This window comes from Wolffia australiana, chromosome 11, assembly GCF_029677425.1.
Source record: "Wolffia australiana isolate 7733 chromosome 11, ASM2967742v1".
NCBI classification, from domain to species: Eukaryota; Viridiplantae; Streptophyta; class Magnoliopsida; order Alismatales; family Araceae; genus Wolffia; species Wolffia australiana.
Window position 1 is genome coordinate 13,780,842 of NC_135845.1, and position 11,050 is coordinate 13,791,891.

Consider the following 11,050-nt stretch of genomic DNA (forward strand, 5'->3'; position numbering starts at 1 on the left):
AAACCTGGTGTGGACTACAAGCTTGATCATGTGCACAATAGAGCAGGAGTGCTGTTCTAAGTTGAGGGTTCATCGACATAGTTCTTCTTCTAGAAAACTAATAGTTTCGGCCGTCGCTGTCTGGAAATGTGTGAGGCATACCAGATTTTCTTTTGGCTTATCTTATGTATGAGCAACATAATACTGATTTTCACTAACTTCTTTCTCAAAAAAATAATCTACTAGCCTCTTTGATATCAGTCAATTCCCCTTGAGCTTCCAGATAACATTCGCTTTACCATGCAACTTTTCAAGATGTCTCTTAGTGGAGTGTGATTTTTAAAATTTGTACAGCTAATGTTGTCAACACATAAGTTTTACTTGAATTTTTGTTGGCCCACTGACGTGTAATACCTTAATGCATTGCAAGCAATAAGTTGAGTTTTTTTTTTATTTTTGGAGTTTGTGTTATTTTCATTCCATTTAACTTTTCACAGGCATTTGGATGAAGTTAGGAGATTGTGAAAATGTAACATATTCTGTCTGATCAATTCATAGGTCGAGGAAATGAATAGAAATGCACCATAATTAATAAAAATGGAAGAATGAAAAACCAGGTCAAACAACATAACATATTGCATTGTGATCAAATTAATAGTGTATCGCTAATTGGTGAACATAAATGAGGTAAATGACGAAGAAGAATTGCACAATACCTCTGGAACAGAATAAGAGGAAAAATATATCTTTGTGTAAACCATCTATCTTTACATTTATACTATATATACATATATGTATTCTTTTAATCAAATTTATTGATCTGCCTATATCTCCATCGAGTACTAAAAGCAATCCATCTTATTCTTTTTGACCTTTATATATGCATGCACATGTATTAACTAATGTGCATTATATCATTGATACACAATTCCTTTTAGAGTGATGGCAAAGTTATAAAAAAATATAATAATAGTGTACATAAGTATATACTTCGAAGTTAATATGACATATTTTTATTCTAATAACAATTCATATGCAACTATTATTCGTCTTGTTTTAGTTGTACATGCACTTATTACAGAAAATTGAATTCACTGTCATCTGTTGTTTGATGGAATGTTTAAAAAATAAAAAACCCTGTTTATGTCAATAAATATTTGTTCATAAAAAATAATATTAAATAAAATAATGACCTTATGGAAATTTTGCCAGACAACACCTAAAAATGTTCACCTTTAAATTTTTAACAATTTCAAAAAAAATTCACAATAATTTGTATCTACAAAAACTATTACTAAAAATCATATAATGTAAATCAATTTACTATATCACATGCATATTACCCATTATTGTTATTATTTATGGTCCTTGAACTAAAATTCTAAGGATTAGGAGTTTTAGTATCTCATCTTGGAATTAAAGCTTTATAAGTTTAGAAAACGAAATAAATTTTTCCTGATTTCATATGAGTCTTTATAATAAAATTTCACTCATTATTTCAAGTTCGTTTTGACTAATACAAAAGTTTGTATAAGTACGAAAATAAGAAGGTTAAGTTTTTCATTCAGCATGTAATAGGTTTTCTCTATGAATTTATAAATTCCAAACTTACTGATTAGGAAGTTAATTCAATTTTTCACCTCATTAAGGACTTCCTTACTTTTAATACATAACTCAATTCCACTTGTTTTTAGGAGAGAAAAAAATATTAGCATTAAAATATTACTTTACAATATTCATATTTATAAATTTGAGTCAATCTGGGGATCAAATCTCAGTATTTATTCATATATTGTTCCATTTGGGCTATAAATAGACCTAAATGATCCTACAACCTTGTGAAGCTTATGATTCCAGTGATATGGCAACAAATCAAAAGCTATTTCATAAAAATAATTTTTAATCAGTTTTATAGTAAAATTTGAAGCGAAACGTGTATATTTACTAGATTCATGAGCAACTAAATTAAGGAAGGCCTTCTATAAACCAATTTTATACTATTTATAAAAACAATTTAATATGAAATAAGGTGTACACCACTATGTTGAAATAGCATAGTGAGAATATCCAATGCTGAGATTTCGTTTTACCTTCCATTAAAATTATAGAGTTGATTATGATTAATATTCCTTGCCAGAATTTTTAACGTCCTTACTAAGTAGGGAATAACGTAATGAAAAATTATAACATAATTATATTTTTGTATTGACGTTCTCCTAATCTTATTTTTCAACAATGATATCATCTTAATTTCTTGTTTTTAACAACCTCATCCATGAAATAAAAATAGATTTTTAGTAAATACCTATTTATATCTTAATACCAATATATCTCTGAGAGAGTATGTGAAGAAATTGTAATTTCCAACTTTCCCATATGTTCTTCCTAAGGCAAAGGACAAGTTAGAAATTATAATTTCCAGAAGAAACTCGATTGAGCCATGTTGAAAATATTTAGCTATACTTCATGATTTGTGTTTTGATTGGATTATCGATTAAGAATCATAAGGCCAATCTGATATCATATATCTATCATAATTTTTGTCTCATTATTGTTATTCTTATGCATCTGAATTTATTAAATAGTTCATGTTATTATTTATTATATATATATTCTCATTAGTGGTCAATAAATATATTTATTATTAGCTTTATAATATTCCAAGTTGATCAGAACAATTAATATACAAAAATCATACCCAAGGTTAAGCTGAAATTTTCCACGATTTATAGACTATGATTTTTTGATATTTTAGATACTTTTATTGCTATTATGGTTTTGAAATATTAAAAAAGTAAACTGAATCCATATTTTTTTGGTTTATTTCTAATATGTGCAATCAAAAAATAAATTTTCAATCAAGGATTCCACACTGATTCTTTGGAATATCCAAGATTTGCACAATATACACGACTTGAGCAATGAAATCCAGCAGAAAAATAAAATTTCTTTACTAAACATTCTTCTTCCATCCCATGACATTTATTCCTTATATTCTACATCCGTTATTTAACATCTATTTTTTGTATCTACTAATTTAGCTAAACACCATTCAAGCATACTGTTCAATACACCATAATCAAGTTCGTTATTATAATGCAGTAAATTTTTAGGAGAAGTTTTATATTTTAATACATGATAATGAAAATGTACAGTGAAAAATCTTATGATTATATTTTTAACCAGTTATTTTTAGGTGTACACATTCCTATAAACAATTAGTTTTAAGTAATAATTAAAAACATAAACTAACTAATTTTTCCTAATTTTATGAATTTAATGGTTATTACGACTACCGTCACTTGGTTCTCTCAAACTATTTTGATTATTTTGACTATTTTATTGGAATTTTATTGAAATTTTATATTTTAAGTACATAAAATATTAAACTGCGAATGAAAATAGGGAATAAGGAGAATAGTACTCCAGAACCTGAATGAGAATAGGAGGTCCAATATTCAAGGAGATGGAAAAGGTTGATTTAACCCTATTTAGTAAAAATGTCAAAAGGAGGCATGATTTGTGGCAGAAACACCATCATTCAAATTTAAAAAAATCACCTTTCTATTTGGGGGTAAATGAAACATACATAAAGAATGGATTTTAAGCGATAGAAGCTCTTTATTCGTTGTAACAATTTCAAGAGACGATACTTAATTTTTTTAGTTTTTCATATTTTAGTTTTATAGAACCCACAAAAAATTATTAGATTCATACCTTTCCTACATCACAACCATGTCTGAAAACTTCGAGTGTTTCTCGTTCATTACATTTCAAGATCAAACAATGACCCACAAATTTTTGGTCTACCTTTAATCAGTCTCTACTACCCACACACAAATTGTTTTAAATTTAAAGTAATTTTTTGTCAATAATTTTTCTGTATTCCTTTTTTTAATTAATTCCTATAAACTATTAAATTTGAACTAATGTGAAAATGTTTATAGAATATTTGAAAAATATTCGCTTCTTTTTAAACGTTCATCACTTAATCTGTGCATAGTAAGGATTTTGTTACAAAAAGAAATGTTGATATAATATTTATTCCAAATCTCTGTTTTATCTGGTGTCTTTCATTAGTAAAGTCAATAATTTTTAATCCCATTTTCTAATTCAAGAACATAGAATATGTCCCTATCAGCAAAATTTGTTCTTATGTTTTACTAATTTTTTTAACTCTTAGGTTGAACACTCGGTCAAAAAACTAGCTCTTTTTACTATGGTTCCTTTACAATACCCATAGCTATATTTTTAATAATAAGCTCAAGAGCTAACTGATACTGAAGCTAGCACTCTATCTCAACAGGATTTGAAGAGGACCATGGTTTGGCAGTCAAACCTAACATTTAACAACAGATGACACTATGTCAACATTAATTTAGAGAACGGGTGTTTTTACAATATGATAAAATACTATTATTAAATACTCAGATTTTAAAATTAAATATTTCCCCCTTGTGTAATGCCCATAACACAAAGAATGGTAAAAAACGTTTATGAGTTTATTTATCCTGGGATTGAACATAATAAAGTGCATAAATTTTATTTTATAAGAAAAAAATGAATCAAGGAAAGATATACAAATTTTAGGTCAACTGCATGATGAGTCTTGTAGTGAATCTTGGAAAATATTTTAAGTAATGATAAGAAAATGCCTGTATAATGGAAATGAATTTTTTGAGTTGGCACAAAATTTCTATTCTGAATTAACGTATTTTGTTAGAACTAGAGCCAGTTTAACAGCAGGAAGTTCATTTAATTAATTTTACCAAGAGTAAATTCATTAATAAATTTACATATAGTATTCAGGTTTATGTCCTAATGACAGGAACATAAAACAAATGTGAAGATGTGCTCTGCATTTGACACAAACCTATGCTGAAGGATATGAAAATCACAGGATGGAGAGAGGTAAAACCTAAGATATATTAATTCACAACATTCATGAAAATTATCCTTAACTTGAACTCCCATGTATTGAAATCCAAGTTTTTACTCTCTGTTGAAGTAGGCATCATGAAGAGCGAACATGTAGAAAGGAATATAAGGGGAATTCTATGAACTTCAATCAAGTAAGTACAAGCTTAAACCGTGGTTTAAAATCTCCCCTCTAACTAGGGATGGGAAATTCTTTATTTGGCGTTGAACGAACGTTGTTTGATGATGAATGAAAATGGAAAATCCTTGCTGGTGTTCGTGTTAGGTTGGTTTGGATTCGTTCGAGAACCACTCGCAAACATTACATGTTTTGAAAAATGGTCAAAAACTGTATTATCATAGAAATAGAGAGAGAGAGAGAGCGAGGGGGAGGGAAGTATGAGAGAGGGGATGGAGAGAGAAAGAGAGAGAGAGAGAGAGAGAGAGAGGGCAGGGGAGAGGGAGGCAGGGGAAAGAGAGAGAAGGCGAGGAGGGAAAGAGGGGGGACACGGCTGCACAGGAGACAGGTGTGTTAACTTGCACAATAACTTTGAAAACACCTAGTACATAAATATATGTGTTTTAATGTCCATATTTCAATGTTATCGTACTTAAACGGATCAAAATAGCCTTAACTATGACTTCACAATTTTTTATATTTTAAGGTATTTTTTACATAACATCTTCACCTTAGTTTGTTGAGAAACTAATTTCTGCAGTTCATTAAATTGTTTCTTAGAAGTTATAAAGGCATTTACTAAATGTTTTGAAATTTTACATATTATTTTTAGAAATTTCTGACCAGTATTTAGCTAAGAAATATTTTTTAGAATTCATGGAATATACGATTTTTAATGCATTTAATCAGTTTATTTTTTAGAATTGCCAACCGCCATGTGTACAGAAAAACTATGGCATCGCAATTTGCGATGCCATAATTATCCAATTAACGATACTCTTTTGTACATGTGGCTCTGGGCTCAAGATTGACCTTTATTATTTTTATACTTAAATGCAATGATGACGTGAGCGTGGCCCGATAAAATTTCTTCGATTTTTGTGCAAGAAATGCACAATGAAGATTGATCTTTTTTTACAACTGTAAAGAATTCAAAAGTAATTTTTGTGCATTAATTACACCATAATAGCAACGCGGATCAAAAGACGTGGCACACTCTCAGCCGTCCAACAGGTATATTTTTTGTATAGTTAATCGTTCATGATTACTTTGGCTTTGGCACGCAGGTGGCAGTACATCATCCATTGTTGGAGAAAACAAGGGAATGTGCCGGCAAATCAAACCGTGTATTTTTATCTGAGGCACTCCTGCATGGAGGAGATAAATAATGAATCTAACGTATGAGATTAAACGAGATTAAAATCCTTAATACCTTGAGACCTAACCATCAGATTGTGCTGAAATTTGGAGGGTACATTTGTCTTGTACCCTATACAACCCCTACAGTTGGATCATAAAATAGAGATCACGAAGAAGGGAGAAAGCGCCGAGGAAGTTTTTCCCCAACTTGTTTGGCCCAGAAGGATACAGGAGCTGATTCCTGAGTAGATTGTGTAAATTTATTATTCACTTTTTAATACTTTCTGGGATGATTCTAAAACATTTTCTAGCTCAAACAAAATCTAAAGCTCTTTCCTGAGGCCATGGGCTATAAAAACTATGGTTATCTAATGGATATGTCGACTAGGCCTCTCCCATATAACTAGGTCAAAATGACGACTCTCTCTCTTTATCGTCATTGATAAACTCATGCCATCATGTATTTTCCCGAAAAAGATACTAAACTGCTTTTATGAGTATTATGTCCCTACAAAAGGTTTTTTTTAATTTTTTTGTTTTTTCCTGATTACACACCTTCTAATTTTTAATTATTACATTTTTATATTTTTTGGTCCAGATTTTTACAAATTAGTGACTTTAATTTTTTAAAACTATTTTTTGGATAAAATTAGTTCTTGAATAACTCGAAGATTCCACCGTTATTTTTGAGTATCTTATACAGTCTTTCAATAATATATAGACTAGGAAATTAATTTTGAAATAGTTAAATAAATGAAATACATTGTTTATATGACATCTATCACATTGTTAAAAAATCTTCAAGCAGAGAAGATGATGATTTAACTTCATTAAACAATTTTCTTAGTGTTCATTCAGCGTAGGTTTTGGGAAAATATAAATAAATAGTATTTTGTATACCTATTCCATATCTCAAATAATTAGCATTTATCTTCCTTTCGATGTGGATTTATTTTGTACAAAATTATGTATATCTTGAATGTTACATATTTGTAAGCACTAGCTGTAAATGTATTTCCATTTGGTTTCCATGTGGAGAAAGATCTGGTCTCTCTCTAGTGAATTTTGTCATTATCAAAACATGACATAGTTTTCTACTAATAATATTGTGATCTCTTGTATAAAAGAATCAATATCATTATCTCAATGGATTTATTTTTAACTAGTTTTTAAAAGAAACTGTAAGGATTAGAACTGATAGGTATATAGGCTGCAGCTTATCAACATACATACTGGAATTGAGATGGATAATATATATCTATAAAGATATTCATTTATACTGTGTTATATAAATTATCTCAATGATTTTAACTCCTATATTAAGCATTCCATCTAGGATTTTTAACATAATTATGCATCATCAAGTCTCAGCCTAACTACTGCTTTTATCCAGATATTATAATTATTGAGTTTATTGTTAATATCCTCAGATTTGGAGAAGTCACATTTATGATGTTAAAGATATATGTATGATATTAATGATAAAAAGATAATATAAGATCAAATGGAGCTACATTGTAGCACTTGGAGGAGGATCTAGATCTGGATAATGTCAAAAAATAAGAAAATCCTTTATCAGCTGGCTTATATCACACCTAATATACTTCATGTGGTCATCATTCATCGCTTCACTTAGTCTCAGATGAACAAAGTGAACAAGTAGCCAAGTAAACAGTCCCATCTGGCACGCATGAAAAAGGAAAAATGCAAATGTTTAAGTATAAATTCTAAATATTGAGTTCGAGCAACAATAAATAAGGCTACTATATAAAATAAACTGATTGTAACATACCCCCAATGATTTTTACCATTACTTAGAAAAGTGAGATTGGTATTTTTAGCATGTAAATTCCTATATATTTAAGGTTTCATTCTCACTTATGGTGTACGCCCCTAGAAATGGTTAGCTGCATCGCAAAGGCTCTCCTTCTGATGGAATGTGTATAAGACTTAAATCAAATGAATTTTCTTATTTTTATTTTTATTCATATTTTTTGAAAAAATACCGGATACTTAGAAACTATTGAGAGTTATTTGATCAACACTATTAACAGAAAGGTCGCCAATGAATAAAAGACTTTCAAATTATATAATTGTATTGTCATCCCTGAAATCCATCACTGAAAATCATTTATTTGCATACATTTAGCTTGAAATAATACTTCGATATTTCATATTTCTTTATCCCACTTTCTTCAACCAAACACAAATATTAGAAAGCTTCTAAAATCCTCTTCCGCCTTCTACCTTATTCAGATCCATTTTCTTAACCTTTTCTTCAGCCACCTTCTACCTTATCCACATCCATTTTCTTAATATTTTCTTTATCTACCTTCCACCTTCTAACTTATCCAACTCTACATTATCCACATCTTATTTTACACATTATAACAGAGATTTATACTTTATTTAATTTACTAAGGTAAGTAACTATTCCATTACTTCATTGATTCAGATTGGTTATGAATCAAGAATACAAATTAATCAGTGAATATTCTTGTTGACCAAATCAATTTCATAAAATTCACTATCCAATGAGGTTACAATTTTAACATGTTAATGTATTAGTGAAATCAAATTGATTTCAAATCCATTTGACAAAATATTTTACATGATACAGTGATATCAAATAACCATACTTGAATACAATGTGTGAACTACATGCTATTTATTTTACTTTACCAACTGAATTATATATTTAAAAATTACCATATTAAATTTATGATTATTTGACCATATAGTAGATATAGTTTTAAGAATTCATATTCATCAATGGTAATTTGATAAGGTGTTCCTTTAAACATTTAGTAACATGTGGTCCTTTAAATATATGTTTCCTTGTGCTCTCATAGCACAAGTTTTATGATGCCTTCCTTTTCCATTTGTAATTACCTAATTATATTAATTTTCTATAGTTGAAGTTTCTTATTATTGTAAAATTATCCATTACACCTAACTTAGCACCAGCTTAAATATTTGATATGGTGTTTCTTGTGATGGTGTTCTTTTTATTTTTCTAGTTAAACATATCTTTTGAATATTGAGATGCATTTATAAAACATAAATCTATAATTTTGTTTAACCTGAGAAATCATTTTAAATTCGGATTGTGTTTCCCAACCCATTAGGAGTTCATATTTCAATTAAAGCATGGGATGATGTACACACTAAGGAAGTTAATAAATGACTACAAAATTGATTTGACTTGAACTAGATGGATTTATTGCTATGTATCTTTGTTATTTTGATATGATTTGGCTTTCAACTGCATGGTTCAGGGTCAATCCTTTGAAGTTAGACTATACTGTGGTTCTGGTGCCTTTATTGAATGATAGGAAAACTATTTTCTATGCAACATAATTATTGATTTATTCCAAATTGATCTCTAAAACATAATACAACAATGTACCTTGTGGGTAACTTGTTTGAGCCTTGACTTGCTCCCTTTGAGATTTATCTAAAAAGCCATTCATGTGCCCAGCCTCTTGAAGTGTCCACATGATCAAGTTTCTCTTGGATCTCTAGTTCTTGTCCTCCATCTTTTCTTGAAAACCTTGTAGGCCTCCACAACATGAAGACTCTCATCTTGGATAAGTGACAAAAATCTCATAAGTAAGAAAATTTGGGTGCCCAGCTCTGGCTGGTCAGGGTGCCTAAGAATGGGTGGCCCTTCACCTATTTATATTTTACTTAATAGTTTTAAAAAAATCAATAAATAAAATATATTCATCAATGTGCCTATGATCTTATGTGTGCTACCCTATAAGTCCATATATCATTCTAATTAATTATCTTAATGGCCCAATGACCATTTTTGAAGCCAAACTCAATCAATTAACTATATCAACATATCAATTAAATAAATATGGATCGATTTAACCCAATCAATTGGTTAATTTTCCAGCCGATGGGATACCAAGCTACACCTCATGCTTGAGAAAATACATAGTAGTATTCAAACTCTCTCATTGAACTTTTACCCTCATCAATTACCATATGAATAAATATTCATCAGTGTAAGAGGGGGGAACATTGGAGAATGTATGTTCTAATATCCTCACTAACCTGTCGAGGAATTTAGTTGCATCGTCTCCCTTGAGTCAATCTCCAACGTAGATGGAAAATGATCCCGCCTTGGCCACTCAATCATCTATGCAGGCTTCTTCATATATCCAAGCTATGACTTGTTTCAATCCCCTGGTTAGAGACTCAAAGTCGTAGTCAAAACATACTTGTCCATCTACCAGATGCATGTGGTGTCTCAGGTCAATAAATCATTTATACAATTGTGACATGTATCAACCTAATTCATGTTTAGGTATAATACCATTAGGGATTCGTTTGGATCAATTTAAGTGACTCTTTCTCCAAAGAGCACCCACTATATGTCCATAGTGTCACCATCAAAGCCGCAAGATAAACCACACTTATCGTATAAGTAGGATCAGATAGTGTTGTTCTATCTGAATAAGTCAATGCCCATCTTAATTATCTGTTGAATAAGAAATTGTCATATTAAAGACTACATGTTTAAATACTATTAATTTTGAATACATGTTTAAAGACTAGAAATAACTGTATTGCAATGGCATGATAGATGAAAATTGAGCATATTATAACTTGAGAACAAATTTGGCCTTATATTACATAAGTAGTTGAGAAGGAGAAATACTAAAACAATTTTTAAATGCCAATTTTGGGAAGGTTCATGTAGTTCTCTCTATTTCAGGGCTCCACATTTTATTTCTTTAGCCATATACTGTATATCTTAATATAAATATTATAAGATGCATTTTATTCTCCTTAATTGAGCAGTTTCATATGTTAATGAACTTT